Genomic DNA, 8,687 nt, shown 5'->3' with positions numbered 1-8,687 from the left:
GTTATGAGTTGGGGATTTAGAATATAGTTATACGTCTACCCAGATCCCAACAGGTAACAACATAAAAAAAAAACAAAGACAATCGGACTATAAAAGGGTAGACAAAGGATGCGAGTTTTCGTTGTGTATAATAAAGTACCATAAATTCCTTAACAAAATATTCAGCTTATAAATTACCCTTAACCAAACTTAACCTAAACATTAACAGTATATACATATTAATACAACATAAACCATTTTGAAGCAAGTGGACGTGGGGGAGACAATACAAGATAAAAGTACTTAAGTGAGGAGCTGAGATGGCTGACGAGTAAGGCTGAGTATTGTAGAAGACGGTAGGTAGTCACTGCGACGTAGGTTTAGAGGATAGATGATCCTGTGGTCACTTCCCAGAGCCAAGTGCTCTCTCCTCGAATTGGAGCTGACAAAGAAGACTTTGAGGAGGTGACGCAACAACCAGGATATGGAGAAGAGAAACCCCGAAGTGGTAACTAAGACGAGTCATACTCGTGTCTCGTCCCTAGATGGCGTTGCTCGTGGTGCTGGGTAGGTAGATCAGGACAATAGATGGCGTGGTTCGTAGTGCTGGGTGGAGGGGTTCGTAACAGCACGCACTGCGATGCCCCTAAGCTTCAGTAGCTCACCTCAACTCATATCGAAAGGACGTGACCAAACGTTTATCATACATAAACGCCGTCCCTTTCTCATTCACTCCTAGACAGTGAGACTTACGGTTGATATACACTCAGGAATTATATATACAACCTTTTATAATAAAACAAAGGAACTACCGTTTGGGTTTCGTTACTTAAAACCCAAATATAAATATGTGTGAACGGACTGGTTAATTGGACAAGCAGCCGATTCATTATAATCATAGTAGTGATTGTTATAATCATGGTTGGGTGATATAATCATAGTCGTGGTTGTTATAATCATGGTCGTGGTTGTTATAATCATAGTAGTGATTGTTATAATCATGGTTGGGTGATATAATCATAGTCGTGGTTGTTATAATCATGGTCGTCGTGGTTGTTATAATCATGGTCGTGGTTGTTATAATCATGGTCGTGGTTGTTATAATCATGGTCGTGGTTGTTATACTCATGGTCGTGGTTGTTATAATCATAGTAGTGATTGTTATAATCATGGTTGGGTGATATAATCATAGTCGTGGTTGTTATAATCATGGTCGTGGTCGTTATAATCATGGTCGTGGTTGTTATAATCATGGTCGTGGTTGTTATAATCATGGTCGTGGTTGTTATAATCATGGTCGTGGTTGTTATAATCATAGTCGTGATTGTTATAATCATGGTCGTGGTTGTTATAATCATAGTAGTGATTGTTATAATCATGGTTGGGTGATATAATCATAGTCGTGGTTGTTATAATCATGGTCGTGGTTGGTATAATAATGGTCGTGGTTGTTATAATCATAGTCATGGTTATGATCATAGTCGTGGTTGCCACAATCATGGGCGTGGTTTTTATAATCATGGTCGTGGTTGTAATAATCATGGTCGTGGTTGTTATAATCATGGGCGTGGTTGTTATAATCATGGTCGTGGTTGTTATAATCATGGTCGTGGTTGTTATAATCATGGTCGTGGTAGTTATACTCATGGTCCTGGATGTTATAATCATGGTCGTGGTTGTTATAATTATGGACGTAATCATAATGTGGGTTGTTATAATCATGGTCGTGGCTATGGGCAACCGCGGTCGTGGTTGTTATAACTTCATGATCGCCGCTTATAATCATGGTCGTGGTTATAATCATGGTCTTGGTTGTTGTAATCATAGTCGTGGTTGTTATAATCATAGGCGCGCTTGATATAATCACGGTCGTGATTGTTATAATCATATTCGTGGCTGTTATAATTATAGTAGTGGATGTTGTAATCATGGTCGTGGTGGTTATAATCATGGTCTTGGTTGTTATAATCATAGTCGTGGTTGTTATAATCATGGTCGTCGTTGTTATAATCATAGTCGTGGCTAAGGGCAATCATGGTCATGGTTATGATCATATCGGCGGTTATGATCATAGTCGGGTTGCCAATCATGTGGGCGTGGTTGTTATAATCATGGTCGTGGCTGTAATAATCATGGTCGTGGTTGTTATAATCATGGTCGGTTGTTATAACTGGTCGGTTGTTATAATGGTCGTGGTTGTTATAATCATGGTTGTGGTTGTTATAATCATGCTCGTGGTTGTTATAATCATGCTCGTGGTTGTTATAATCATGGTCGTGGTTGTTATAATCATGGTCGTGGTTGCTATAATCATGGTTGTGGTTGTTATAATCATGCTCGTGGTTGTTATAATCATGGTCGTGGTTGTTATAATCATGGTTGTGGTTGTTATAATCATGGTCCTGGTTATTATAATCATGGTCCTGGTTGTTATAATCATGGTCCTGGTTGTTATAATCATGGTCGTGGTCGTGATACTTACAGTATCTAATATACTATAAGAAGGAAGAGAATAAAGGTTAGAATAATTAGTTAAAGAAATATTCGCCATAAGGAGAGGTTAAAATCATAAAAAAATATATATATTATGAAGCACCGATGATCATTCCGAGATAAATTATATTATGAAGAGAAGTGACCTTGATTCTGGTTAGATTAGTCACCATCTGCTTAAGTCATCACCTGTGTTAAGCCATCATAGTCATCATTTACGTTAGTCAGTTTTAGGCCCATCTCGCATGACTGACCGACCATCGATGCTCTTTCCACACGAGGGTGTTAGTTTTCAATGCGCCTTATTATTTACGCTGGTGGATGAAAGACCTCCTACCCTCACTGACGCAGCTATGGTCAATTTGGTGTTATTCTTGTTTATAAATGCCTTCTAATCTGTCTCCAGTCTATCTGTCCTGTCTATTGCCATCCCAACTGTCTGTTCGTATGCGTGGTGTTTGAATGTAAGCCCGTCTATACTCTTTGTGTCGTCAAATCTGTCTGTCTTATCCGTTGTTGGCGTATGTCTGCCTGTTTGTCTAATGTGAACCAGTCAAACAGCTGTCTGTCTGTCATGTGAGTTGCCATATTGTCTATTTGTGCATGTATGAATCTGTCTATTTTTGTCAACCTCCTGTCTATATTCACCCTGTGTCTGTTGTAGTCATCTTCTCCATGCATTCCTGTTATTATCTTTTTATCTCTTCTCCTTTTCCATGTACAGTTACCCACAGAAATAAGCATACACTGTAGCTATAAGGTTGTCTGGTGATGTTGAAACTGCGCATCCAGACGCATGATGAAACTCAGCTCCCCCCTGTTATGCCGTCTCTTAATTTACTTTAATACCCAGGTTCTAGGCATAACCAAACAAAAAATAAGTGAAGTAAATCAAAAGGGAATAAAAATAAATAAAGTAAACCTTTGAGAATTTAATTAAATTAAATACTAACACAATAAAAAGCCCCGTAGGCTGTCACAACAAATTGATTCACTATCGAAGTTTTTAAGACACAAATGATACTAAAACATCGAAACATCAAAAATTACCTTAACACTGCATAAACATATAAAATATCTAACACTGAAATTAACTATAGTGAAGCAACACTGAATTACTTAAATATAACTAAGCAAGCACTGATGGACACATAAGAGACATGAATAGGTACTCACATAGATATACCACATTGGTGGGGACAGGAACAACACAGAAATAAAATAAAGTATAAGTAACAGGTGACGGGTGTCACTCAAAAGAACGTGAACTGAATGACAAGAGGACTGGACTGAACTCCGTCTGCTGGTGGGGTACTATATATAGGGTCAGCTCCGGCCAGTGAGACATGCCTGTGAAACATGGGTCGTTTAACTATGCAGATGGTCGTTAGAGAAACAAAGAATGCTTGTTACAATACTAAATGAAGAAATAAGATGGGCTTGAACAAATAATAACAGTTAAAACCCTAACAGCACAGGGTAAGGTGACTAGAATATATAATAGTAAATATAACACATCATTACAGGAATAATATGGAACATGGAAGCATGTTATAAAAAATAATAGAAAAATACGACAAGGTCGTAACACTTCCCCCCATAAAATAAAATTTTTGCTTGCACAAATTTTTATATGACATAAGTGTTCATTCTGTGGGTCTAGATAACAGATCATCCAGCACATTGTCTGAACCCTTAACATGTGTAACATGTAAATTATAGTTCTGAAGGAACAAACTCCAGCGAATTAATCTCTGGATTTTTAACTTGAATGTTTTGAGAAATTGCAATGGTTTGTGATCTGTATAAATTAAAATAGGCCTACTTGGTAATAAATAATAACTAAATGTTGCAAAGCTAGGATAATTGACAGCAATTCTTTTTCCACTGTTGCATAGCGGGTTTGAGCTGGATTGAATTTTTTACTATAAAATGCCACTGGGTGGTCTAAACTGTCATCATCCTCTTGCAACAGGGCAGAACCTGCAGCAAGATCACTAGCATCACAGGCTAGCTTGAAAGGTTTAAAAAATTAGGGGCTCTCAAAATAGGGTATAAGCATAATACATTTTTCAAGCTTTGAAAAGAATCCTGACACCGTGAAGTCCAACAAAAAATATTACCCTTCTTCAACAAATCAGTAAGGGGTAGTGCCAACTCGGCAAAATTACAAATATATCTCCGGTAATAACCCACACAACCCAAAAATCGGCGGACTTGTCGTTTGTTACATGGAACAGGCATCTGAGAAATAGTGTCACACCTTGCTGTGGGGGGAGCAAGTTTCCCCAACCCAATTACATGTTCCAGATACAAAAGTTGAGCACAAACAAATACTGACTTAGCAAAGTTTATAACAAGTCCTACATTTTCTAACTCAGTGAAGAGAGCGTCTAGCTGACATAAATGGTCTGACCAAGTGTCAGAAAAAATTACAACATCATCTAAATATACTACACAACCAGGCAAATTGGCCGTGACCTTTGACATCAGCCTTTGAAAGGTGGCAGGGGCATTGCAAAGCCCGAAAGGCATAACATTAAATTTATAGGTCTTACCTAATGTCACAAAACTGGAGATGTCTTTAACACGACGGGTCAATGGTACTTGCCAAAACCCTCGAAGGCAATCAATCTTAGAGAGGAACTTGGCGTTCCCGATTGCTTCGATGCAGTCGTCGACTCTTGGTAGAGGGAAGCTGTCCTTGCTGGTGACGGCGTTGACCTTGCGGGTGCCGTCCTTCTTCGGTACTAGAGTGACTGGTGAGCACCACTCGCTGGTCGCTGGTTCAATGATGCCCATGGACTCCATGTTGGCCAACTCCTGCTTCACTTCCTCCACCTGGCTCGGATGGATACGGTAGGGAGCCTGCTTGATAGGCTTAGCAGAACCAACATCAGTATCATGCACCACGGCAGTGGTACAGCCAGGCCTGTCTTGGAAGACAAGAGGATGTTGTTGGATGGCGGCCAGCACGCCAGCTCTCTGGTGTTCCGGTAGATGCTGTAGCTTCTCCTGCAACTCCACGGAGTTGGACTGCCAAACCCTGACTGATGACAGGGTGAGTGGACTTGCCCCTTCTTCTTCCTCTTCTTTCTCACCGTCTACCAAGAAAGTGTCAACGGCACACAAGGGAACTGGATCATCAGCAACAGATGGGGATGCTGGGCGTGTGTGGTACAGCTTGATGGTGTTGACGTGACATAAGCGCTGTAGTCGGCGCCTGTGAGGGGTAGAGATAATATAATTTGTGGGACTTGCCTTCTTCACCACTCTATATGGCCCACTGAACTTCGCATGGAGCGGCTGTCCATGTCTCGGCAAGAGAATGAGAACTTGATCTCCTATCTGGAACTCTCTGTGTCTGGCACGCTTGTCGTACCATGTCTTGGTCTTGGACTGCGACTGCTGTAAGTGGTCTGCGGCAAGGCTTCAACATCTTAGAAGCTTCTCTCTAACATCTCCTACTAAATTTAATACGCTAATGCTCTCTTCACTACTACCTAACAATCTATCTCTAACTATGTGCAAAGGGCCTCTTACTTGATGAGCGAAAACAAGCTCATAAGGGGTGAAACCTGTGGTTTCATTCGGGGCATCTCGAAGAACAAACAAAATATAAGGTAAATCTATATCCCAAGAAGACTCATACTGCAAAGCATACTTGCGCAAATTAGTTTTTAAGGTTTGGTGTAAACGTTCTCCTGCACCCTGAGATTAGGGGTGGTAAGGAGAAGATACACAATGAACTATTCCCAACTCTGTTAGGGTTTCCTTGAAAACTTTTCCTACAAAATATGAAGCACCGTCTGTTTGAACGCGGTACGGCAACCCAAAGTGGCTAAACAGGTCAAGCAAACATTTAACAAAGGCCTTTGCAGTAACTTTCCTAAGAGGTACAGCATGCAAGTACCTAGTGGAGGTATCAATGACTGTAAATAAATTCAAACCCACTAGAAGTTTTAGGCAGAGGGCCTACAATGTCACACTGTACTGTTGTAAAGGGCTCAGGTATGTGAGGTACTTTTACAAGTGGAAAACGTATAGCCTGATTGGCTTTGCCTACCTTTTGACAAAAATGACAGTACTTACAATATTTAGTGACATCTCTCTTCATACCTGGCCAATAGAACTTTCTGGCCAGCCTGTTGAACGTCTTTCGGACACCTTGATGTCCAGAAAAGCGACCGTCATGGGCCAGAGCTAGAACATGTTGTCTGTAAGTGTGTGGGAGAACTATTTGAGTGACAGACGCCCAGTCCGAGTCTTCCTCTGACATAGTTGGTGGGAGCCAGCGGCGGCACAAAACACCGTCTTGACTGAAATATCTCGTGGTAGGGCCTGAATCATTGGCAGAATCGGACACCTGGTCAAACAAGAGCTGTAATGAATCGTCTTGCTCTTGCGCAGCTATGAAAGCAACTCTCCCGGTCACAGCATTAACTGCGGAAGAAATGTCTTGGGAAGCAATTGGGTTAGCAAAAAGTCCTTCTAAGGAAAGTGAATCATCTACATCAGGAGTTACATAATGATCATTAGTCATTGACATAGAACGAGTCACAGCACACAAAGGGAAAACATCGGGCATATCATCTTCAAGTTGTTGCAGCTCTGCGGCAGACTCTGGTCTTTCCCGCAGCACAGGAGGTGGGGTTACGTTCCCCATTTGACCTCCCGCCAAATCGTTACCGAGTATGAGGTCCACTCCAGCAACAGGCAGCTCGTGCACACAGGCTACGTTAGTTATCCCTGAAAAACAAGAAGACTTCACACGTACTAAAACCAAAGAAGCTACACCTTGACCCCAAAGGGAGCCCAAAACGACGTATTTGTCAGTCTTCCTCGCCGCAACAACGCCCTCTTTGATGAGAGTTTGGAGACAACCCGAGTCTCTCAAAATAGTGACTGGTGTTTCGGCACCATCAACTTCTACCGTGCCTTGTGACAAAAAGGGACGAAAGGTACCAACGTCTGGGTCCTTCGCAAAACCCTCCTGGAAAAGATCAAAGTCTCGTGAAGTGAGAACCGAAACTGCACTCTCTCGTGGTTCACCTTTTGTGGAAACCAACGCTATTGGCATGCTGTCAGCCTTGCTCAAACCAGCCATAACTCCGACTGGTGACGTATTAGCCTCCTCAGTAACAATCATAGCTGGTTTGCCCGTATTTAGCTGCAGCCTTGTCCAACAAAACTCTGCCTTATGACCTGGCTTTCCACAGAAACTACAAGTGTATGTAGAAAATTTGGACACCCCATTAAGTGGCGAACGCGTCCAGCTCCTCCTGTCACGCACAAAATTACCATTGTTAGTATTCCCTTGTCTCGCTCTGTGGAGAGAGGGATTAAATGTCCTTTGAACCTGTGGGGGCATAACATCATTGTTAGTCCTACCATGTCTCAAAACAAATCCATCAGCATGCCTAGCAGCCTCTTCAATAGTACTAAATTCCCTATCTAACAAGTATACTGCAACCTCTTCGTTGATGGTTCTCAAAAATTCCTCTGTGAGCATTAACTCAATCAGGGAGTCAAACTCACTCACTTCCTTGGAGTGTAATCACGTTGAGAATACCTCTCTTTTACTCCTAGAAAATTCAAGGTGGGTCTGCTCTGCCTTCTTACGGAGGCTACGAAAGCGGTGTCTGTACGCTTCAGGAACAAGGGCATAAGCCTTTAAAACTTCCTCCTTAATACATAAATAAACATTAGCGTCACTGTCCGTAAGAGACGAAAAAACACACAGAGCCTTACCTGCAAATGCTTGTTGAAGCAAAATGGGCCAAAACTCTATAGGCCACTTTAAAGTGGTAGCAAGTCTCACGAAAGCAATGAAAAACTCATCAACTGTTTCCTCTGAAAACATGGGCATTAGCCTAGCAGCACGTGCTGGATCAAAATAAAATAAAAATAGATCTGGGGGTGAGGCCATCGGTGTTAGAAGGGTTACTCTGACCGAGCTGTATACGCAGTCGCAAGTTTTCTGAATCTGCTTCTTTCGCTTTAGCTTCAGCTTCTTTTGCTTTAGCTTCAGCTTCATTCGCTTTAGCTTCAGCTTCTTTCGCTTTAGCCTCAGCTTCCGCCTGACGTATCCCAACTTCTTTCAATTTTATTTGCGGCTCGAGAAGGAGTAATTCATCAATCACTGAACGTGACTCAGCTACGTTAACTTGACTAGCTTCACCGTGGTCTTCTCTTAAACCAACATCAACACTATC

Source organism: Homarus americanus, unplaced genomic scaffold (genome assembly GCF_018991925.1).
Source record: "Homarus americanus isolate GMGI-L3 unplaced genomic scaffold, GMGI_Hamer_2.0 scaffold6317, whole genome shotgun sequence".
In the NCBI taxonomy this organism is placed as follows: Eukaryota; Metazoa; Arthropoda; class Malacostraca; order Decapoda; family Nephropidae; genus Homarus; species Homarus americanus.
The sequence above is the reverse complement of the archived record's forward strand: the minus strand, read 5'-3'. Positions refer to the sequence as shown.